A 25,214-nucleotide genomic window follows, 5' to 3' on the forward strand; every position below is an offset into this window, starting at 1 on the left:
TTTTTTTTTCTTTTTTTTTTTTTAATCTGCAGCAAAAAGGCCATGGTAACTCTCACAGACCCTGCCTATGTGCATTTTCTGTGAATTAAACAAAATAACATAAATAAAGCAGTGCCAATCATGAAAAAATATGCCTATCCCTTTTCAGAAGTAGTTGAAAGATAATTTAGAGGAGTAGTTGAAAGTTAATGTAGAGGGGAACCAAAAGTCAGGTAGAGTTCACTTCTCTCTTCATTTTTAGCCTAATTTTTCAGTAAATGGAGACTATGAACTTTCTATATGCTCTTGGGAAAATGTCAGGAACTTACATTCAGCTATCACATTTGAAAGCTCTGACAAATGAATCCATACTTGTAACCCACTAGCTAGTTTCCATGATACCTGTCCTCGCTCTTTTGCCCACTCTGTATTACATGTGAAATTGTTTCAGTTTTCAGGTATGGATCCTGTCTGTTTAGTTCAAACAGTAATGGCTCATGCATTAATTCTGACCACTGCCAACCAGGATCACTTGTGACTTGATACTGCTTTCAATTACAGTGCTGCAGTATTGGAGACAGCATAACTGAACTTTAGGGCTGGTGAAGTATGGTGAGCAAGAGCTCCCCTACAGTGGGGTTTGGTGCCAAATTTTGGTTCATATTACTGCTTGCCTGCAGAAGCACGGTGTTGTTGGATAATCCAACTAATGCATCACTAGTGAAAGTAAGGAATTCCTAGTGGCACTTACTTGCTGGGCTGATGGCTCTTGACATGTCTTGCTGTTTCTACCTGCCCTATATGTCTTTACACACAATGGTGATGTGCAAGGTGAAGACCGGGTGGCCTAGGATAATTCAAATAAAGGCCCAGCCATCCACAAAGGCTTGGATTCATCCCAGGCCATACACAACAGGAATAGGAATGTTGGCTACATTTATGATCATCCTGAAATTTGGGACATAATGGAGAAGTAGACAGGGTTTTCATACCACTTTTTGGAAAAGCAAGCTTTTGACAAGTGCTGGTAGAGCTGTCTGTAGAAAGCCGATCCACCAAGTGTTCATATTGGCCAATTATTACTTTTAACTAATAACACATTGATTTGGAGAGATTTGCTTCCAGACTGAGGACAACAGCATATCATTTCCTGTTCTCTTTCCACTGCTTCTTTCAAAAACCCCACTTCTTTGTCCCTGGGTTATTTGTAGCATTGGATATGGCACAGATGTAAGTTATCTATAGCACAGAGGACAATCCGTATTGCTGGTGCTTTGTGCAGGAGTTTAAGCATGCACTAGCACAGCTCCAGGCTTGGATGCAGCCAAAGCATACAGCTGAGGGATCTGTTTGCAAAAGAGCCTGTTTAGCAGTACATGCACTCATTGTCAGATACCATCCAGACCATTACTTTGGTCTGCTTGTTTTGGTAGCTGAAGTTAGGTACCTTTAAAGGCAGCAAAAACAGGAATATGTAGAGCTTAGGTCCTTGCTTGGTTCTCCAAATCATACAGTCATTTGGAGCTGAAATAATTCCACCTTGTGATAAAGGCAATTACTGCTTTACAGAACAGGAAATATTTGAGTTAGAAGAAGGGAAGACTCAGAATAAAGCCGAATCCATGGTCTTGAACAGATATAAGTGTGCTAGTTCAGCATTTAGTTCACAGGAAGTACATGGTGAATACGTTAGCCCACTTACATGGGTCTGTTTTTACTGAACTATTGCAAATCCAGAACCCAGTTCCCATGTTGAATGAGAACAAGGATAAGAGATACCAGTAGAAATTCAAAGTGTCTGTTGCTTCTCCTTATTCCCTGTTTTAGGATAGGTAATGTAATTTAGTGAAGTTCTGGGTGCTTATCTAAAAGACTCTACCTAACTTTAAATCTTCTTGTGACACAGTGCTCTTTGCAAGGGGGTTACACAGAAGTTAAACTGTAGTGCGACCAAAATCAGGGCAATAAGATCTGTGTACTGGCATTTGAGAGCAAAATTTGACCACCTGAATTTTGAAGAAGCTGTGAAGAAGTCTGGATGTTGCAGTGCATGTGTCAGAGAGTAGTGTAAAGGCTTGTCATATTTTGGCTCGGAGCCTTCAGATATGATTTGCAGCATCCTTGCAAAGAGCAAGCCTAGGTAGCTGAGTGATGAGCATGGAATAGACAAAGATTTCAGATATCCACTACAAATTATTTTTTTTTCTCTTCAGGAACTACCAACATATCACATCCACAATGCCCCAAAGCATCCTCCCAGCCAGTTGGCTCTTAGCAAGAATAGAACCAATTTCTTAATCCTTACTACCACCTCCTGCCAACACACTATGGAAATAGCAGGTATATCTGTTTCAAAAAGCATTTGTCTGCTTTCATAGCCAGGCGTAGTGCTTCAGAGGTGACAGCTGGTGTAGGAAAGAAGCACTTATTTATACATGCACATATATATATAGCAACGTATCTCTATATATGAATATATACATAGATATATATAGAGATGTACATATATTCATATAGCAAATGTGCTCATGTTTGTGTATAAAAAGGAAGACACCAAGGAAACCAATGAGATGCCACTTTTCCAGTTCAATTTTATGTCTTAATGCTTTAGCAGGGACAATGTGCTTATCCCTAGTGAGCAGCAGGCAGAGTAGACCTTCTCTTGCAATGATTTCTAAGGTTGGCAAAGTATACTTTTATTCTTAAGTTGACATCAAATAAATACTTAAATATGAAAAAAAGATCAACTGTCTTAATTCTCCTCTTCATAAAAAAATAACAGTCCTGCACTCACCATTTACTGAGAGTGACTCAGTAAATTCTCAGTAATGACATCTGTAGTGAAGAAAAGTACCAAGAGAATCCTAAGGGAGGCAGCTGAGTTTTAAGTTGTCTAAGAACTGCATCACCTCAAAGGGAAAAGTGACTTGCAATCCTTCTTAAAGAAAAAAATGTCACCATGTTGACACCAGTGTAGCAGAGTTAACAGATGCTACATGCCATAGCCTGAGTTCTGTGCAAATGAAAACTGGAATGAAAAGCATTGTAAGAATATGGCTTCTTTTTTTTTTTTTTTTTTTTTTTTTTTTTCAGAAAAAAAAATAACATGCTAAACCTTTCTTAAATGCATGTTATACAACTCCCCTTCTTTTGCACTGGATAGATGTCAAAATTCTCAAGCTAAAAATGTGGTTAATCTTTAAGAGAATAAGCATACCCATGGATGCCAAGAGAGGGTTTGGAATACGTTTATTCATTCCCAGTTTAGCACCTACTACTCATAGCATAAAATTAAATGAATTATAAAGAAAGATACACAAGACCCCCCCCTCTCCTTCTCATTTTAATAGCACATGCTTACCACCATACTTATGTTAATGAAATGTTTGTACAGCTGCTACAGTGGACACAGGAAGATTAAAAACTGCTGTCACACTGCATAAAAAACTAAGGGAGATCAGCACATCTGGTCTAGGGGGAAAAAGTCTGTCAAAGTAATTATTTCACGTCATTTGCAGCATGGAACAAGGGTAGGAAGGAGAGAAGGAAATTTATTAACCTTTAAGGTGGCCATATGCCAGTTACTTTATCATACCTGCTAATTCTTTACTTCATTTAATGATTAGTAACCCTTACACTCATATGTCATCTTTAGTTTCATAATCACTTTTCTTCTTGATCACTCTTTTGCTGGTTTAGTTACTGCTCACCTACGGAAAACTGCAACTGATGAGTATTTCCAAGGTCAAGCTCAATGGTAAGGGGTGATCCAACAGAAATTGGGGCTGTTTACCTGGATTAATTGGTGTTCCCTAGATATTAGAAGAACATATTTCAGAACAAAATGGAGGGATGGGTTGAACAGACAGATTCTAATGGCAATCCTGAGGAAGTGTAACTTTGTTCTCAGCAGGATTAGTGAAGCCAGTGTACTTGATCTAGCTCACAGCTCTTCCATGTAGCAGTGACATTTCCCTTAGAGTTTTAGTCAATTAACCCAAGAAATATTATGAAAAGCGGTAATGCTTTGCCTGCCATTCTGTTACCTTCCGAGGGTAATGATACATGCATGAGAGATGGTGCTTGGTTGGGTATGAGAAGATAACTGCAGATAGAGAAAGAAAAGGTTTTTTTTGAAACAGTTAGAACTATTTTAATCCATTTTGTTACAGTGGCATTGCCTCTAATCCTTTCCTGATATTTTATTGATAGGCTTTTCACAGTGTACATCATAGTAGGATTCATCAGACTTGACACTTTATCCTCACAGTGCACTTGGGATGCTCAGAAGTCTTATGATTCCCATTTTACATTTACATTTATTTCTCGTTTCCTGACATTGAGAGAAGAGAGAATGGAAGGCAAATTGTTTGAACTTGACTTTCTGCAGTTAGGCAAGAAATGTTCATCCTGTTAAAAATCAGGCCAAGGATTTTGGTCTCTAAATATAGATTTTTAATTCTAATATTAGATACCTTATGGGAAAGATTGACCTCTGTGATTGACCAGTACAGTACGAGAGTCCTACAGTAAATCTCAGAAATATTTTTGATCTCCTAAATATTAATTGCTTAAAATTTGCTTTCCCAAGGTTTTTCCTCCAAATCAATCTGTAAATGCATCTTAAAAGTGAGTGAGACATAAATTGGCTAAAAAGTTGTTTTTTTTGTTTGTTTGTTTGTTTGTTTGTTGTTTGTTTGTTTTTTCCCCTCAGAAGCTGAAACAGAAATAAGACATAATAAATTTGTTCAGCTGGAGTGAAAAATATTAACTGCTTGTTTGGGGATTTTCTTCTAAAACAAATGAAAGAAGTTCTCTCCAAACATGGGATTTTTTAACTCAGCAAAAAACACTTGATTTCTTTTTTTGTGTTTGTATCTCCTTTTTTTTTTTTTTAATAAAAAAGTAATAAAAAAACATGTCTGCTTGTGATTCCAGATGAATTGATTTCAGTTTAAAAAAAGGTTTGAATGTTTGAATTCAACATTTTTTTTCACTTGTACCTTACCATAAAGTACTGTTTCTGGTTAGTTCACTTTTCTGAGTGTTTTTGTATACCTCTGTAAACCTAGGGACTGACTTTATTTTAAATTTATGATAGTTTTGATTTCGCATCACAATATTGTAACCTGGAATCAACCTACCTCCAGGTTGAACCTCCAAACCTGTTACAAGTGAATGTAAGTGAATTCTTCGCTATGCTTTTTTTTGTTGTTGTTGTTTTTGTGTTTTTTTTTGGTGGGGGAGGGAGAGGGAGTGTAGCCTTGGACAAAAGACTCTGCAGCTGTATTGAGAGAAATCAATAACTTCATGCTAAATTAAATATAAGCTTTTAACAGTTTTTATTGTTAGAAATTGTGTTCCCATCGAGTATCTGAAACTGTTCTTGTTGTTTTCAGGCTCCAATATGTGATTGTTAATCATCTCTTAACTTGGAAAGATCAGTTAAGATGCATTTTATTTTCTGTTTGCAAGAGGCTGAGAAAGCTGATGAGATCAAGTGTAGCGTTTTTTAAGCAGTGCTCCTAGATCTGGAATATGCAACTTCTAATTTTTGTCCATCTCTTGCTTCACAGTGAATGGGACTGGATAGCAGAAAGTTTGCACATTATTATCAAATTATTGGCATATTATTTTAAATACGCTGTATTTAGGATCGGTTTGCTGCATAGTAATCAATTCTATTTAAATTTTCCTGGGGCATTGGGAATAGCATTAGCACTTAAGGGTACTTTAGGAGATAAATGTTCTCAGCTGCTCAGCATGGTTAAAAGTTCTGCTTGGTCAGAAGCAGAACCTTCAAACTGGGGACTTTGCTTTACAATGATATGTGTCTGTGAGTGGGCATATCGTTACAATTAGGAGTAAGATAAGAATTGTGAATTAGGACAGAGGAGTCAAATCTTGGTTAATGGTGGATCTACATTATTGCATCTAAACTTGTAAAGGATAATGTGAATGTTTGACCTGTAGAAAATTATAATAATTATGTTGTGTCAAATGAACAAACATACTCTATATCCAAACAATACATACTTTGTGTCCAATACTTTCTCAAGGAATACAGCTGTGAAACCAGATACAGAACAAGCTGGATGTAGTGGGTTTGTGAAACCTGTAATTTTTCTTACTCTTCAGACTAGCTAAAGCTTTTCAAATGAAAAGAAAAAGCTTTGTCAGTTCTGAGATATGCAGTACATTGCATTTTATTTACTGTCATTCCAGTACTTCGATAACATTGAGGAAGAATTTGTAACTAAATGAAACTTCTCTGATTTTCTTCCCTGATATTGCATTTATGTTGTCTTAGGGAGATACTCTACTTCAGATTAGTTTTTGATAATTATTTTTTCCACTGAGCTAGTTTCTAATATTGTAAAATGAAACAAATGTTCGTGATGTGTTATTATACAGTAGACTTTGTTTGAAAATGGTTTTGTCAAAAATGAGATCTGTCATATTGTTGTATTAATGAATTAATTTAAGTCCTAAATATTGTGTTTAATCATGCCATAGGAAAATACAGGCTTACATTACACTGGCTGCAAGAAGAATGATAGTAAAGGTAATGAAGCATTCTGTTTTGAGTCTATGAAGTAATAAAACTTAATAAAACTCTTCTGAATCTTTTACAAGAAAAACAGCAAAATATCAGCTATTGCTTTTCTTAGTGGGTGCGTTCATCACTACTAGGTCTTTGTTGAAATGGTTTTAATTTTTATCATTTTTTGAGTCAATTTATCACTGAATAGTATGAAAGAGAAGAGTTTTGAGTGGTTATAAACAGATTTTGTCTAGCAAAATCATGGAAGAGCTGCTATGGGACTAAGCAACAGGATGGTAGAAAATAAGTCTATTTTCTCTTACTTAAATGAGTTCTGTAACTGTGGTAACTGATCTCCATGACATTTCTTATTATTTACCCCAGTGCAAATGACAGAAAAGATAGGTCTTAGAGGCTTATTCTTTGCAAGCTACTGAGTACCAAAACAAAGAAGCAAGCAACTCCCTTGTTACTCCCAAATACACTTCAGTAATGTTTAATCAGAATGCCAATCTGAATGTACATGGGAATCACAAAGGCAATATTTAAGTCAACATAAATATTTCCTTAACTGATCAAGTTGCTATGGAGCGTGACACTTGATAATACTGAAGGAGATGAAAGTCATGATTTTGAAAGCAGAAGTTAATTCAACTCTTTCCCAAACTGATGTGATTTGATTTTAAGCGCCTCCTTGCTTCTAAAATGAGTTCTCACCTGTGGACACCTGGAACCCTCAGTTCTATCCTCAAAGGACAGGCAGATGAGAGCTTACTAGAAATGCTGTGACCCTACTCTAGGAATAGATAATAGTATTTTAGGAGTAAATAAATCACATAACATCACCTGCTCATCCTTAAAACTAATCCTCAGTAAGGCCCAACATACTTCTGCGATGGCTGTGTGAAAGGTCTGTGGGATCCCATCATAAATAACATATATGACCTTTTGGATGAATTATGACATTGAGAAGGAAAGTGTTTTTCAGGGCTGATTATAGGTTTGTGCTGACAGTTATGACCACAAAAGGGGCTGCTCCTGTTAGCAGCATCAGTGTATATTTACTCCAGAGTTCTCATTAAAATATGCTAAGTTGATCCAAGTTTGTCTTGATCTATGTTCAGTGATTTCTGTGGAGCTTAACTGTACGTTGGTTTGAAACAGATGAAACATTCATCTTCTTCAACATGACTTTTGAAGGAAAATGCTACGTGGCTTTATGCCATTTCACATCAAGGACAAGAAACTTATTGAAGACCATGTGGTGTTCTGTTACTGACCACTGCTTTATTCACTGAATTAAAGAAAAATATCCTCTTATTTCCAAAAATGAAGAGCCTTGGCTCCAGAGCTTCCTTTAAATGGTAGGTGTTGATTTCTGCTGGGACTGCATAGAGCAGAGAGAAATCTCCAGAACAAAGGGAAGATCTTATTCCCTTTTGAGAATGACTTGCTCAGTTTACCAAGAAATTAGTGGTGTGTCAAGGATTTATGAGAACAGGATAGAGAATAGAAGTTTTTGTGATTGTTGCAACTTGCAGTTAGAGCCAGCGTTTCCTAGCGGGTGAGGGAACTGGGGTTGTTTAGTCTGGAGAAGAGGAGGCTCAGGGGAGAGCTTATTGCTCTCTAAAACAGCCTGAAAGGAAACCGTGGGGAGCTGGGGATCGGACTCTTCTTGCAGATAACTTACAAAGAGGACCAGAGGAAATGGCCTCAAATTGCTCCAGGGGATGTTCAGGTTGGAAATTAGGAGACATTCTTTCTTGTCAGAAAGAGTAGTCAGGCATTGGAACAAGTTGCCCAGGGATGTGGTGGCATCACCGTCCCTGGGGGTGTTCAAGGAAAGGTTGGACATGGTGCTTAGGGACACGGTTTAGTGAGTGACATTGGTAGTAGGGGGATGGTTGGACCAGATGATCTTGTAGGTCTTTTCCAATCTTAGTGATTCTGTGATTCTATGATTCTTGGGCCATTATATGAGACTGGATGTCAGTAATCATAAATAGGGGGAAAAGGGAAAGATAACATGCTAGACTAGGTAATCCAAAAGTGACAAAACATCACATTGTACTGATAGAATGTCAGATATAGCATGGACATTAATTCCATGTAATCCCATCTTTACATATCTGTATTTTATCTAGCTAAATAGATTAGCTGGGAAAACATGAACAGAGTTTTGTTGTGTGTTAATCAGCTTCTGGCCATTCCAATTCCTGCTGTTTTCCATTCATGTAGATTTTGCAGTTTGATGGTTCTGTTTGTTTATGATACACGTGAACTGATCTCAACTTCTGTAAAAACCAATTAGGATGTTCACAAGCAGTCTGTATGTAAAGATTAGTTTTTGTTTGTTTGCTTTTAAATTATTTTAATGTGAAAGGTCTGTTAAATGACTTTTTAAATTTTTCTATTTCTTAGACTTAAACATGAAAACTGATCCTCAAACGTGTTTGTTTGTTTGGTTGGTTGGTTGGTTTTTCCCAAAACACATAGAAGTATGCATTAGTCAAATACTTGCCTATCTCCGGATGATAACACAACACACTGTGGATCTTAAATATCAGTGTTTATCTCTGTCCCAAACTTAAGCCAGTACAGATGCTATAATCTAGTTTATTAAATAAGCTGATTAGCATTTATTTAATTCAGTATCTCAGAAGGTAATAACTAGTTTAAGAATAATCATTAGTGTAGCACAGACAGTTGAAGAGTCTTAGTAGTGGAGCCTGACAGGAACAACAGATAAGAAATCATTAGTATGGGGAATTGGGTCTCATTTAAAAATGAAATTATACAAACCCATTCAATTACATTGAATTATTTCCTATGTGAACACATGCAAATTTGTGAAACATCATCAAGATGCATCACTGTCAAATTGATTTGAATTAATTCTTTGCAACAGTGGAGAGCCATGCACTGCTTTGTAAACTAATTCAGCTTTTCAAGAGCTCTGTTCCCAAATAATTCGGCACAGAAAAGCAGGGAAAGACCAAGAAGCAGCACTTAAAGCCAAAGCAGTCACTGTGGTGTGATACACCATAGTCAGGCGTATTCTAAGTCTCACTAAAGCACAGAGTTCACAAGAGACTGCAAAAATCTGACTAAAAGCAAGTTAAAATAGAGTTTGTTGTTGTTGTTGTTTTTTTTTTTTTTTTTTTTTTTTTCCCTCCTGTAGGACTGAGAGTTCTTAGTATCTCAACTGGTTAGTTTAAAAGAAACCTGAATTTCTGTACAATGCTCTCTGTGATTTGTTTTGACTGCACAGTAGATACCCTCCAAATGACTTCACACGTCTCTCTTATCAACTCATCTAATACTACCGGAATACTGTGTGCTTTGTGAATTGAAAAGACTATTGTGTGTTAAAAGGCAATTTTTCCTTTTGAAAAATGCTAGCACAAAGCACCACTTCCAATAGTATTCTCAGATTGACCTCATGTTCCTTGTTGTCAAATTCTGATTTTTTTACAGGTACATAGCAAAATCATTTTTCCTTGAAAGGGCAGAAGACTCCCAGAATTTTTGGCTGCTTCCATTCAAGGCCATTATTCCTTTTATTCAGGGTAGCATTTTATCAATGCAGGTTACAGTTGGCAAACTCATAACCCACTCTCGCTGTTACTGGAAAACTCTTTATGATATATTTTTCATACAAAAGTACAAATGAACCTTTCAAATAAAATGAAATTTAAATAATAATATTAGTAAAACGAAATTTTACATGTTCACCACATTGTAGTGGTTCTGTATGACTATTATAACAAATAAGCTGTAGTTTTGAGAAACAAAATGTGTAGAAAAAATTAACAAACCACAAAATTCACCAAAAAAAAGATCACACAAAAAAAATCATGAAGTTATTTAGACTTTTAATGATGATCCTTATTGTTGTGAAATCTCATGTAGTTATGCTCTACATAAAATATGGAAGTTGCTTTTTGTAGGGCAAATTTAACCAAAAGTTTTAATAGATTTTTAAGTTTTTAGTAGATTTAAAGCTCTAAACTATAGTCCCTTTTATAACCACACACATATATATATATGGTGAGATAGGGAGAGACTTTATGCATAGCCACTCAGAAAAGGCTAGAGAGTAAATAAGACACATGGATTTGATTGCTGCCAACCCATTTTGTTTAAAGAGAAAACAAAATACTAAGTTTTATATTAGACAGAAATGAGCATGCTATCTGCTCAGAGACTGTAGGAACTACTTCTTATAGAATTGTTTATGAAACAAACTGGATTGTTATTGCTTAACACTGGTAGAGAACATAGGGATTCCTTTTTGTAGTCAGTGGATTATTGACACGACAGACCTTATGTGTCCCTATTGTGTAGACACTTGCAGGATTATTCTTCAATGTTCATAACAATCACAGAAAATTAAGATGAAAGAGACAGTTGAGTAGTTTTTCTGTTAAGAAAACATTTTCTACAGATGGTAACTAGTGAGAGAAAAAAAAAAAAGAGAAAAAAAATCAAGTGAGGACAAAGCAGGTTCTTTTCACACGTACGAAGTGAAGACAGAGTTTGTGGGAGCTTGGGTTTTATATTTACTTGCTATGCAAGGGAAGACTTTAAATTGCTTTTGGTACCCTGGAATGCTCTCAGGTACAATGAGTTAAGCAATACTCTGGCATCAAAAGCTGGTCCCCAGCCTTTATTTCTTAGATTTTTGCATGAGCATAAGATGGGAGGAGCTCACTGTAAACACCTACCCAAACACTTCTCTAGTTCCTTAAAATCTTTGTTTCTTGACAAATTAGGCTACTGGTGAGTTATGTTGTACGGTGTGGTCCTGACCAATAAAGTCCCCCACTCCCTCCTGGCACTCCACCATCCCTTTCCCAGCTTTGCCTGCTGCTTAGATGTTAGAGTCTTGGAGAAGAAACTAGACATTTTTTCCCTGTCTGCACTGTGCTTGTTACTGTTAGCTGCCTGGCTCTTGGCTGTGCTTGCTGGATGCTACGATCGTAAAATAATCATTAATGCAAAAACTTGCTCTTTCCATCCATGATACTTGTAAAGAGCTTCAAAATGATGGCTAAGGATTACTGACAGCTTAATACCAAATATCAGTGTCATGAATTGAGTTTAATTAATGTTGCAGATCAAAATAAATCCACAGATCCAAAAATCTGGAGATTTTTTTTTTTCTTTTTTTCTGTTGTCTCCTTTAACTCTGGGTGTTATCTCTTTTCTGGTATTGGCTGCCCTAGGAGACAGAATGCCGAATACATATGTTATTTAAATATGCATAAATTAGATTAGAAATAATTCATGTAGTTAACAAACATTAACCTGCTGAATTGGTTGAATCTATGAGAACAGTTATTCCTTTTTCCAGGTAGTACTTCTGGGTGGTGCATTTCATCTCTTGTCTCCTGGGCTGTATGTGTGGTGTCAGAAAAGGGTGCTTTTTTTAGTAGAAACTACCTGGTGTACACCCTACAACAGTCTCTGACAGCAGCAAAATGTTTGTCTGAAATGTTATGCTTCATGTACACTGGAGTATTGTATAGTTAAGTGATCAGATCTGCAGCTGATGTAAATTGATTTATCATCACTGCAGTAACCCTCATACACATTGCATGAAAACATGTTCCATTGCCTTTCTTTTAACTTTAAAATGATTGTCTTTCAATTTATTTCTCAGAGTTGCCTGAGAAATAAATAATTATTATTTTATAATAATATAATAAATAATTTCTTACATTTCAGATAGCTAACTTTCAAACTTAAAGGCTAGGATCTTTAGGATAGGATCAGAAAAAGTAACATTGTGCCTTGTGACACCAGTGATATATCCATATTCAAATAACAAATCTATTCAACATTTGTACTACTTTTATGGAGTGATGAATTTCAACAAAATATATTCAGTTTTTCACTACAGAAAAAATATTTTTTGTAAAAGTTAAAAACAAGTAAAACGAGAGGCTTTTTAATTAATATTACTTTCTAGTCTTAGGATGTTAAGAAGAACACTGTGACTGTCGTGCTGAGTGCTCCATCTGTATCGGTTATGGCAGTGCCGTACATCAGTGTCCTGGTTATTCTTTTAGAATGCTGTGGAGCTGTTACCACCTAGTGCCAGAAATCCTTTAAGAGAGGTGTTTTAATTCCAAGTATGTTGGTATAATAAAGTGGGCCGGCCGGCTTGAAACTTCTCTCTTCTTTTTAAGGGAGAGCACTGCACTAACTTTTCTTTGTTTCTGAGGTGAATATGTAGGAATTCACCGCTTAGAAAGTGAATCTATAAAGTCGGTGGGTAATCTGGTAGACTGAAGGGCTTTTCTTCCAACAGCAACAAATGACAAAAAAAAAAAAAATACACAAAGAGGAATGTCCTTCTTGCATAATATTGAAAATCCAGCCCTGCCACTGTAAAACTCAGAATAGCTTTATTTTATTTTATTTTGGTTTGTTTTATTTTATTTTCAGACTGAAAAATCTATATTTAAGTAACTTATATTTAAGTAAAGAAAAAAACATTACTCTTGCCTGAAGGAAAATAATTTACTGAAATTTTTTAGAATGTCTAAGGGTAATGTCACATTATTAGCAAAACTTGTAATTAGGATTCTGGCTATTAAATTGGAATATTAAATTCAATCTGCAATCTGAGTAGCACTGAAGGTTTGGAAAGAAGAAAAAAAAAGTGTCAACTACTTATGTCCACTGTTGCTGTGACAACAGGATTTGAGAACAGTCTGATTAAAACAAAACAACCCCTCCCAACAACAGCCACCGAGAACAATAGAACTTTCTGTTGGTCATAGTAAACCCAAATAAGCACGTAATAAGAGTATGATGGCACTCCAACTTAATGAAAATGAATGGTATAGTAGTGAAATTGTGCCTGCTGCTGTTGTTTAGAAGAGTATTAACAACAGAAATAGATAACTAAAATTAAATGCAGTGTTGCTGATTATTTGCTAATTTTGATAAACTGTTAAGTGTAGCACTCAGTGTGTGTTTTATTAAATCTTATTGAGGAATGTGTTTGACCTACTGTTCCATTACTCATGGGTGTCTTGCAAAGCAAACACTAGATGCTTGCAGATGAGGCCAGTGCCTCTAAGTATGGCTCATGCAGAGCTCTGTTACAGGCTAGGCACTTCTGAAAATCTCTTGGCTATTTGGGTGTCTAAATGGAAGTGAACCTCTACATCTTGTCCACAGCTGCTACATGAATTAATATCTACGTTTTTCATACAAGATCCTATCTCAGATTTGTAGACCTAATTAGGTAATTTACCTTTTGTTTTGGTGCAATCACATCCCTATTTTTAGCTCTGTACATGTAGCTGGATATTCCCAGTGTATAGCTACCATTATATTCAACAACAGGACTACAAGCCACAGCATTATAAAAATGGATGGAGAAGACTATTATTTTTTTAAAATGAATTCTGTCTCCTTACGCCAAATTACAGTGGGAATCTACAAGTTATGAGGCTGAGGGCAAAACCGGGCAATTATTCTAATTTGCATTGAATGAATTTGCTGATTGGGGAAATTCTGGTTGTTGGAAGCAAAGGCAAAAGGGAGAGATAGAAAAGAGTAAACTTTATACCTGCCACTTAAAATATGTCTACTGAGCTGTAATTCAACCTAGCAGCAGCAAGTAACTTTAATTAATCTCTAATTAGGCCCATGAGTTTTAGCTGAGAGAGGGTTTGGTTTCTTAAAAATAATTAAAAAAAAAAACACCATACCCCTCCACCACCAAAGGCTGTTTTTGCAGATTCTCCAAGCCTTAATTACAGTCCCCAAAACCTCAAGCAATTTTGTGAGCCAATTAAGTCATGGCAGTGACTAGATTAACACATTGCAGTGCCTGATATTTGGTGTGCTTGCTTGCTAGTGTAAGGTGGTTTGAAAAGTGAGGAACTGCCTGGAATCCAGACCTTGATCTTACAGCTGGCATTGCTGTGCATCTGCTATGGCCACTTCCGATCCTTATGGGTAATTTTTCTGCTGATGCTCAAGTTTACTTAAAAAGTAGGAGGAGCAATAAGAGCAAGTAAACAGAACAAAAAGTGAGGAAAAAAAATAAGTCATTTTTATTAATAGGGTTCTTACATGTTGAGCTTACATTCCACTGAAGTTCTTCCTTCCATGCTATCTGTTGCACTGCAGTAGATTCAGTGTTGTTTATATTGCATGTATAAAGGAATGACGTTTCTCAATGACAGCTTTTAATTTGCCTATCCAAATATTGCTTGATGAGATAATTCACTATATAGGACTACATATCCATGAATATCCATATTCAACACAAGGCAGTATTTTCCCTGATTTTTGGAAATACTTACACAGCCAAAAAGATTATGAAATTTCACAACTACTACTTTTTCCAGTGCATCTGTAAACAGTGAGAGTCTCTAGAACATTCTGAGACCTAGATCTGCTGAGTCTGTGATTTATATAATGCACTTGTCTATTTTCTGTAGGGTTAATTAAGAAAGGCCACTGAAATAAGCTAAACATGCTGTTTATGTGAGCTGCTCCATTTCATTTGTTTCATACAGTTTTAAAAATATTGTTACAGTGTCTGCTTCTCTGTTGACCTTAGATTACTTCTTATTTGCTACTGCATTTATATTTCATGCAGTGGAAATTAAACCATAGAAATTTCATGCTGTAAATATAAAGGGTGAGAACACAGTAACCTCAAGCATTGATGACAGATGAGAAACTGATGTCAGAAAACTTAGACGGAAATTATCTTTCAAATTCAGGAGTATCTTCTGCAGTGATAGAGTGAAATGGAGGTTGTGGAAAAAATACCAGGTATATTTTAAGTTCATGTCTGGGAGGGAACTTGCCAACACTAAAGCATGTATAAGCCAGTTAGGTACCACGATAAGCAAAAGCCCTTTTCCTGCCATCTCAATTGTACAGGGTCTAAATACCTGTACAACCTTATATGCACTTACATTTCCGCTACAGCATAATTGTAGGAATCTTAGACTTTGACAATTTAGCATGAGAAAATTAGAGCCATTTTAAAACAAAAACAGAGGGCAAGTTTTAAGTATTGCCCAGAAATTAGTTTATTCTCACAGTTTCTCTATGAGATTAGGAAGTATTAGATAATATTATTATTTTATAAGGTTGGAATAGAGGCACTGATGCATTAAAAAGTGGTTTGTCCTCTCTCTTACTTATTTGTACAAGGGATTAACACTCTGGGTTAATCCTGTTTTAGTAACTCCATTGCTAAAAACTCTTTGGGTTTTTATATAGGTAAAATGAACAGATGCTGTGTTTGTATGAGCACATAAGCTTACAATAGCCACTTTGCACAATGGGAGTCATCCAGACCATTGGTAAGTACAAGCTAGGATATTAGATGCTCTCTAGAAGAGGTAAAGGTAATTCAAAATTCATCACAGAAGTCTTGGGAAGAAGAAATATTTGAGAAAGAACAGTTTTTCTGGTTTCCTTGTAGACCAGAGTGAAAGCATGCTAACCTTTTCTTAGGGCAGATTGCAAATTTAGATTCTGCCTCCAGCAGATTTGTGTCAGGTTACACGACAATTCTGTGGTTTGGATTCACTGGGGCTCCAACCACAGAATGATCTTTTTCCTCTTCCCGAAGTCAGCCTTTGATGAGGATGCTGAAGTCCAGGGTGAGGAAGGTTATAAACACTATGGGTAAAAGTACTGAGCATTTCAGAAGACACTGAAAGAGAAGGCAGTATGCTGAAGGAGGTCAGAAACAAGATGGCTAACGCTTTGGAGACAGCTGTGATTTCCAGTTGTAATTTAAGGACAACAAGTCCTCAAGTTCTGATTTTCCCAGACTTTAACCTGTCTTTAGCAATTCCTGCCTTTCTGAATTCTTTGAATTCTTACTGTTGTAATGTTTGTCTGTGCCTAGATGGAGTCTCTGAGGCTTTTGTCTCTTTGTTTTTCCTCTAAATTATTGACTGTTCTAAATCTCTGGCCTTTTCTTATAAAAACAAAACAAAGCAAAAACATAAAAACTGTTTCTTTATCTCTAATTTCATTGTCTTTAATTTGCATTCTCTACCACAATTGATCAGCCAGGAAGTACCAAGGCAGTCATGCTTTTATGTCAATTATCTGTAAAAAGGCCATATTCAGAGGGACTGTATACTTAAACCTTTAAGTTTAAATGTACTAAAACATTTAAGCCTCCGGGTTGTGATGAGGCTGTCCGTGGGAGTTCACAGCATGTCACATTGGGTGCAGGGAATCTGCTCTGCTACCACCTCCAGCAATGATAAAATACACAAGGGGAAGGGGGAAAGCATAAAAAATGATAAGGCATTTTTTTCAGATGAGGAACTCAGCCTTTCCTGCTGTGTCCTGTCCATTTATTGCTAGTTACAATGTTAATGGTATAGTAGGTGCTGTTGCGCTGGGGTTGCACAACTGCATGGACCAACCTTTTTCCATCCTTTACTGTATCTATGCTATACCACAGCACCGTTATCCTACTTTACATTTTTTATGTTGTGTGAAAAGCACAAACTGTGTGTAACAGGGTATGCCATTGTTCTTGCTATGACTTCTGCTGGCTACTTTATTTCATTCACTAGGAGAGCCACTGACTTCCTTGAACAGAAGGTGCTTTAGAATGAAGTATCCGTGATTTATGTCACAGAGCAAACAATACCAATGTATAGATGTGGACGGCTTTGTAACATTGCTTTAGAGAAAGCAGGACAACATATCATATGTAGTCCACTGGAGGGACCAGAAAGGTTAAGCCTGTTATTCTAGTTAGATGTGAGCACAATAATTTACAACTTTAAGAGAAATTGACATTTGTTTGAAATTTTCTTATTTAGAATTTTTATATTAACTGATATCAATACTAGTGTAGTGAGTAAGCTGTTTGGGTATTTGATTGTGTTAGAACTGTACAATCAGTTGGTTTCGTTGTATTAAGCAATGTCTCCATCTGATTCCATCTCAGTAAAACTGTGCTGATCTTATGATCATTTAGCAGAACAGAACGAATTCTTCCCATTCTGGGACACCAGTGACAATGGATGTTCCAAGTTCTTAACCTCAGGGGATACAATGAACCGAAGGAGTACTACTAACAAAACTCCCATGATAAAGTTTGTTAATATCCACAAAATAAATATTCTAATTATAAGGAAGAAATAAGAAAAAAAAAAAAAAAAAAAAAAGTGGATTGTGCAGCTTTAAAGTCTATATGCAATGCTTTTGCATTCTGCATTAATTCTTTTTCTAAACTTCTCCCCACCTAATTTTTCTGCTGTCACAATACAACCATCAAAGACTATGTGCAATCTGTTAAGGCAGCTTTCCAGGAAAGTGTCTTCTGGGAGTAACAAAAATTGATATTTGCTACTCCACTGGCATTTCTCCATCAATGAAGTTTGAACCTTAAAGCAGCTTAATGGGAGTCATTGTCATAAATTCCATATAGTAAGTGTTTCTTACCCAGGTTTGAGCTTTTCAGTTTCTTTGTAAGTTTTGTGTCTCTGGAGAATAACCATCAATATTTCACCTGTGTTAGGAGAAGACAATTTACGTTTTCCTAATGTAAAGTTATTGCTTACTGTGGTGCTTGAGGATTTGCTGTTCTGAATTTCAGCTTATATGAAAGTTTATGATGAACTGAAAGCAATCTTTACTTGATTGAGGGAGTCAAAATAAATAAATCAGATCTCATACTGGAATGATCTTTTTTTTTTTTTTTTTCTTTTTCTTTTTCTGATGTTATATAAATATTGGTAGAAGTATTTTTGGTACCAGACTGATTGTTATATGTCGAATAAAGTCTGAAACTGGTAGAATTTTCTATGAGCTTGTGTTGGAAGAATTTTCAGTCCAGAAAAGGCTTACTATAGCAAATCTGGAGTTAGACAGTAGTTTAGAACTGAACACCTGATGAGATATGTAGGCAATAGAAATGATTTATTCTAAAATGAGTTGAAGAAACAATTTTAAAAGAAAAAAAAGAAAGTTTTTTGCTTGAACTTTTGGTCTTGTCAGCACAAATCAAATTAAATTCATGCTCATGTTCTGTTCTGGCCTTGAAAAGTCCTTAGCAAATTCCTTAAAATATCCTTTTGTGTGAAAGGCAAGGTCTAGCAATGGAAAAGTGAGCATGATGGTAAAGTACACAGAAAAACTGTGCAATGAAATACTCAGAATCCACTCTGCTCCATGACTCTGCAGGCACAAAAAGAAGTTTGCCTTTTACATGCTTTCTCATTCTTTGCTGGGTGTTAGATGTTTGCACAATGCATCAATGTCTGAGATGGTGCAGTCAGTCCACTGAAATATGTAGCCATAACCCGTCAGTTCAGATCAGACTTGTTTGGTTCCCAATTAATTGGATACCTTTCCAGAAGAGTAAGAGAATTACTTGGAATGCTAATGGTGGTGGAGTGAGTCTGTTTTGTGACATTTTATTAAAGTCCTAAGCTTTAAACATAGATAATTTGAAGCGATGATCTGAGTGAATGATTAAGTTTTTAGAAAAGCTGTTGACTAAGTGTTTAGAGCTTGAATTTTGAGAGAAACCTCAATGGCTATGTGCATGTGAAGAGTTTAACAGGCATAAAGCTCTGAAAAATGCCTGAACATATTTGAAGTGTACACAGAAATGCCTCTCATTCACTTAGTGCTTAGATTATTTTTTTTTTCAGTTCTGACCTCCAGGGGATATTGGGTCATTACTCAAAACCTGGCTGCTGACATTTCATATCCAGACTTCTGGTTACTAGACACTGTGATGCTTTTGCCATGCCTTCTCGATCTGCTTGACATCAAGCTCCATCAGAAATAATTAGTTCAATATTTTTAAGCAGCACTTTTGAGAGATGGTTCAGCTGCCTTTCAATACAACTACTCCAATTAATTTTTCACATGAGCTTAATATACTTTCAACTGAATTACTCAGGTTATACTCTGTCATTCTTAATGCTGTCTTCTCATCCAAGGAAACTCACCAAACACCTAGAGATTTGGGCAGATGAATGGTTTTAATCTCTGGTAACAATGAGAAGAGTCCCCACTACTAACAATATTAGCATCTGATAACTCTGTATGGAGGTACATAAAACTTTACTGTGTCCATTTAAATGAGAAAAAAAAAAAAAAAGCTGAAGAAGCTTGTATATTAAGAGACTGGGGATTTCCATTTAGCAGGCCAGCTTGCAGCACTTGGCTTTTACGTGGCCTCTGCTGTACCCTTTAACCTGTGCTTTCTCCCTGAAGGTCACTGCAGAACTGATACAAATGAGTTTTGGAATATCTACACCTTAGATACTTGTTCCATATTCATACTAGCTAAACTTAAAACATTAAGCAGCTACCCTTGAAAACTAAACTGTGATATTAGAAAGGCAAGAGTATGTTGGTCCCAAGGAAAGGCTGTAGAAAATGAGCAGTAAATCTGTTATGACAAGTGCAAAGTAGCATAACCATTATAATCTTCACTGACAAAATTTATTTTGGTTTAGACAAGATTAAGCTTCAAAGCTGGGTTGTTCTGTGTGCTGCTTTAAATTCTGCAAATTTGATTCTAAGGTGAATTTAATTATGGAACAGAAGTTAATGGAATGTCGACATCATGTAGGTCAGCTAGCTAGCTCAGATTGTATACAAGTTCACAATTTGAAGGTTGTAAACTCAAAATCAATAAGTCACTATGGGGAATAAGATAGTGACTTAGCATAGTGCCCATGCTGTGCTTTTAGCACCTGGTTTAGTGAGTAGACAATTTTAAAAGGCACTGGTGTTTGTGTCCCCAGCTGTGGATAATGTACAATTTAGGAAGAGAGATTACTTTAGAGATTTCTTTTTAATAATGTTGCCCTGCAGTTTTACATCAACTAGAGATTTGGCCCCAACTGTTTGATCTGTCTTTCATAAAGAGAGTGAAGGATTTTTGTGCCCGAGCAGCCGTGTGAATGCTATGTAGGTTAGAACCCTTGGGCAGAGCTGTGTTGGAAAGGTTTGAATGAGTGACAAGGTAAGCCCTTTAAAAATGCAACCACCAAAACAAAACAAACAAAAACAAAACAAAACGACTAAACACCAGATCATTGGACAGAGTTTATAAAAAGAAAAGACAGATAATATGAAAAAAAAAAGTTTAATTCCATCCAAATGGATGCCTGTTGTTCTCAGCTGGATTAATGGTCATACCTGTTTGGTATGTTTTTGGTAAAAAGCAAATTATTTGTAGGTAGGGTTTTCCAAGTGTTAACAAACAGAGTTCTTTTATTCAAAATAAAAGAATGGCCCATGTCCCAAAATATATCTCAGCCTAAAAAGTAACCTGTTTTGTTTTATTTGTCAGTGTTAAATCCTCAAGATCTCTTGTTATGGGCAGTTTGAATTGCCTGGTCAAAGGCATTAAAAAAAATTAACCTGAGGCCTCCTCACTGTGAAAGCTTGTAGACTCTTTGTTTAAGAACCACATTAATTTTCTTGAGTTCTAAAAAGTGCAAAATTGTGATTAACTATAATCTGTCTGCCTAACACAGAGCCAGTGTTATGAGCAAAACCTACTCAGTTTGAAAGGGATGTGAAGACTGTCACTCTTTTGGCTTACAGAGACTGAGAGCACTGTAGAGATGACACATTTGATTTCTGTAGGGAAGGGAAAAACTGACTGTTCTGACTAATGACATTCCCTGTTGGCTAGAGGTAACGTAGAGAAAACGGAAAGTCTGGTACTGCAGTAGAAAATGTTTAGGCAACAAAGTTGAGCTAAAACGAAAAGTGTCATAAAAAGCACCCTAGTCCTACTCATGTAGGTTTTAACTTGCTATATTTTGAGATTGTCCAAAGAAGTAAGAGAGCTCAGATGAGAGGCTGGTGCAAGATGAAAGGTAAATGAGCAAACAAACATTTATGAAGAGAATTTCCATATATAAGTTCCTTATAGTACCTTATCTCATTTACTGCTAAAGCAGGTCTGAAAGATATATAATTGAGTCAAAAGGATCTGTCATGTGCTCAGGACTTTTGAAAATCACATCACTCAGTGAGGTGGCTGAACGTGAGCTAATTGTTGCTTTTTTTGTTGTTGTTTTTTGTTCTTTGTCTGTTTGTTTGTTTTTAAGAAACCATGTTTTCTGGAGTTGTCCTGTTTGAACAGGTTTTTGTTTGTTTGTTTGTTTGTGTTTAATCTAGCCAGTAAGAATCAAGGTTCTTATTTTTAGTGCTACGTTAGTGCTTGGTCAAGACTTAAAGCTGTGGCTTTTGACACAGTGCTGAAGGAGTTGTGCTCACCTGGTGTGCTGCTGTTATCTAATTATTTGAACTTAACAGATTTGGGAGTGAAATGATGCTCATTTTCTGGAATGATCCAAGAAGACTGAAAAGTGTAATATTTTGTTGCTTACTACACAGAAGTTATGTCATAGGAAACCAATTGAAACAGGTGTTTGGAATAATTATTCTGGTGCACAAGTGCTTTTGTGTTCACATATAACTTGCTCTTCACACTGTGATACAGATCAGTGGAGACACTGAACATGGCAATGTGCTCAAAACTCATAGGAACCCTGAAACTACTTTAAACTACTGTAAGATAAACTTTATGGCTGCTTTCAGTGTTGCTAGCACATGCCCTGCAGAAGGATAGGCAAAGCTAAAGTTGACAGGTTGATCCCTGAGGTAGCATCTGCTTATGCCTGTGCTATTCCTGCTGTGCAAAAAGCTGGTTCTCTTTACATCCTTCCTTTCCATTTTCCCTACTTTCTTATAAACTGTCAGGGAAGATACCAATAGACATTAAATGAAGAAGTTGATAAGGAAACCTTTTATTGTTGCTGCATGAACTGTTTCTGGGTTTGAGGCAGGGGGAAGGAATATTTCACTTTTTGTGTCTGACTCCACAGATTGGCTTATTGAAGATGTTTGGTCCTTAAGGACTTTTCTGCCTGGTCCAAGATTCTCTCCTCAGTTGTTTGCATTCATTGTGTTTTCCTCTAGTTTCTCGATTTTTCTTTGCTTTGCTCTATATGTGAAAAGACAAAGAGATTTGATTTTACTAATCTCCTTGTGCCTATGTGTGTAGTGTACCCAGTTTGGACTAAGGAGTGATTAAAGTCTCTTTCAAGGATAACAGAGTGAAGGACATGCAGCTTAACTTTGTGGTTAAACCTACAGGAATGGATGAGGAAAGAGCTGATTATGAGGATATCAACTAGCTGAGCTGTTGTTCCTTGGAAAGCACATGATGTATTTTTACACAATCCTTTCTTCTGTCAGAGATGGAACTTTATGAATTTGTTTTCTAATTTTTGATGTTACTCATGTGGCTCAGTGAGGAATGTCCAAGGTCTCTCCAAGTTGCTGTTGACATCAGGTGAACATAAAAATACAAATACAAATTCAGCAGCATCTCCTAGTTTGTCAGGAGCCCTTGTTTTAATATTGATTTTTCACTGATGGGAAGATGAGTGCCATATTCCATTTTTTGCCATTTTCCAGGGTAATTTTGAGCAGAACCCAATTGCTGCTACCAGTTTGCTGTGGAATGAGCAAGCAGCCTATGTACTGCTTATTCTTCTTTCCTTAGATCACCTGAAGAACTTCAGAGGCATTTCTAAGCTGCTCTCTCAGGAATTATGAGAGCTACTCATCCTGCAAACACCAAGAGGATTCAAGAGCTATTCAGGAGACATTGGTCCCACCTCTGAATGTGATGTGTTGGCTGAGCTGAGAAAAATCACTGCCCTTGTCTTTTTCATCTCTCTTATTTAAATTACTAAAGTGCACACAGTTTGCTGCTTCTGTGGGCCAAGTGGCACTCTTACAGCAAATATTATGCTAAACTGATGTAGGTGATACATGTCCGCTGGTGGCATTGCAATTGTCTTTCAGCAGTAGAGGTGCTACTCATACTCACCCAGAGCTGCCCTGGAGGTGTTAGAACAGATAGAGTGCCCATAAATTACTCCATTATAAGCACACAACCAGATACATGAAAAGGATTGTTTCTTGGTATATGTTGACCCAATACCAAACAAAAACCTTACTCTGACTTGCAAACCTTATGCTTCAACACTGAAATAGCGCTCAAAACAAAACAGTACAGTGAGATATGTCAAGATGAACTAGAATATTTTAAGGAGAAGATAGTAAGAATATGTGCTCTGTGAGGCAAAGCTTTCAGAGGCTGCTGATCATGGGTAACTGTTTCACCCCCTTTTTCCTTGTACCATCATGGTACCACGGGGGGATATGGGACTGAGGATCAGGGAAAAAATGTGCTATTCAAATATTTGTGTTCATATTTTTCTGCATCATTCCCACGTATCTAGAGTCATTCTAGCTCCTTTTCTTTCCATTTTAGAGGTCATTACATAGGCACTATACTAAAAGTGTTTTTTGGAGGATGTGTTTACAGATGTGTAATGAATTTGGATAACTTCAGTTATTTGCACCATTAAAACTAAGAGCTTTTCATTAGCATTTCCACTGAAGTCAGCATTTTAGTGTCATATACTTTTATTTACTTCTTCATCACAAGAATACACCCTGGGTTTCTATGTACCATCTGCTGCAATAGTGTAAACTGGAGGATTGATGATGGGATAACATACCCAAAATCTCCTGTTGTTGGAGAAGGAACATCAAGGTCTGCAGCAGTAGGCTCCCAGTGTAACAAAGATATCAGGAGTGGCAAAAAAAGGCAAATTATAGTCTCATCGCAGCATCTCTACTGTTTTTTGTTGTTGTTGTTGTTTGTTTGTTTGTTTGTTTGTTTGTTTGTTTAGACATAAAAGAACAACGTGAATTTCCCATGTTTTGTGCTATGTAAATCTTCCAGGTGACTGTGTGTACCACATTGGGTGCCCTGACAAACCCTGTGCAATTTGACATTCAGAAATTGCAGTGGAATCAAACCAGCAATTTCCGGTTTCCATGCAGTGTGTGTGGATATAAATAGAAAGAAAATGCAGCTGGAAAGCATTTTTTATAATTGATTCCAATGACTGTTATAAAAAGGTCAATTCTGTTAAATTTGGTTATATCTGTAACAGTAACTGTGAAAATCTAAGTAAATATTTCTGACTGAACACTGACTAATTTCTTGTCTGTGCACTGCTCCAGAAAAAGTTTTCACCTAACCTAGTGATTGTCCACGCTTTAAAAAAAAAAAAAACAAAAAAAAAAAAACGCAGTCTTTCCACCTTGATGTCTAATGTACATCATGAGGAAAAAAATAAAGCATCTTTTTTTTTTCTTTGTATTTAGATAGTAAAGTATGCAAAAATTAATTTGAAGCATTTGCCTCTACTCACATAGTTGAAAGTCATGCATTCCTTTCTATAGTTAGATCTGTGAAAATCTGGTGAATATTGTAGAATATGTGTGAACTGGTGAAAGGAATCTTAGCTTCTTATTACTATAAGAATCTTGGGGTTTCAACAAACCATTTAAAGAAGACTTTTCCCTTAAGGCCTGCTAATCACCAGAATTGCTATAAACCAACTTTTAATGAGCCAAGCACATCTTTGCTTCAAATTGTTTTGTTTTGTAAAAAAAAAAGAAAAAAAGAAAAAAAAACTTTAAATGTACAGTGTGTACAAGAGGTTGAAAAAGCAGTCACAAAGTTTAAGTGAATTTTAACTGTTCAGAAAACAAAACCAGACAATCAAATACACATTTGCAATTTAAATTCAGGATGGTTTAGTGG

This window comes from Anas acuta, chromosome 13 (genome assembly GCF_963932015.1).
Source record: "Anas acuta chromosome 13, bAnaAcu1.1, whole genome shotgun sequence".
Lineage (NCBI taxonomy): Eukaryota > Metazoa > Chordata > Aves > Anseriformes > Anatidae > Anas > Anas acuta.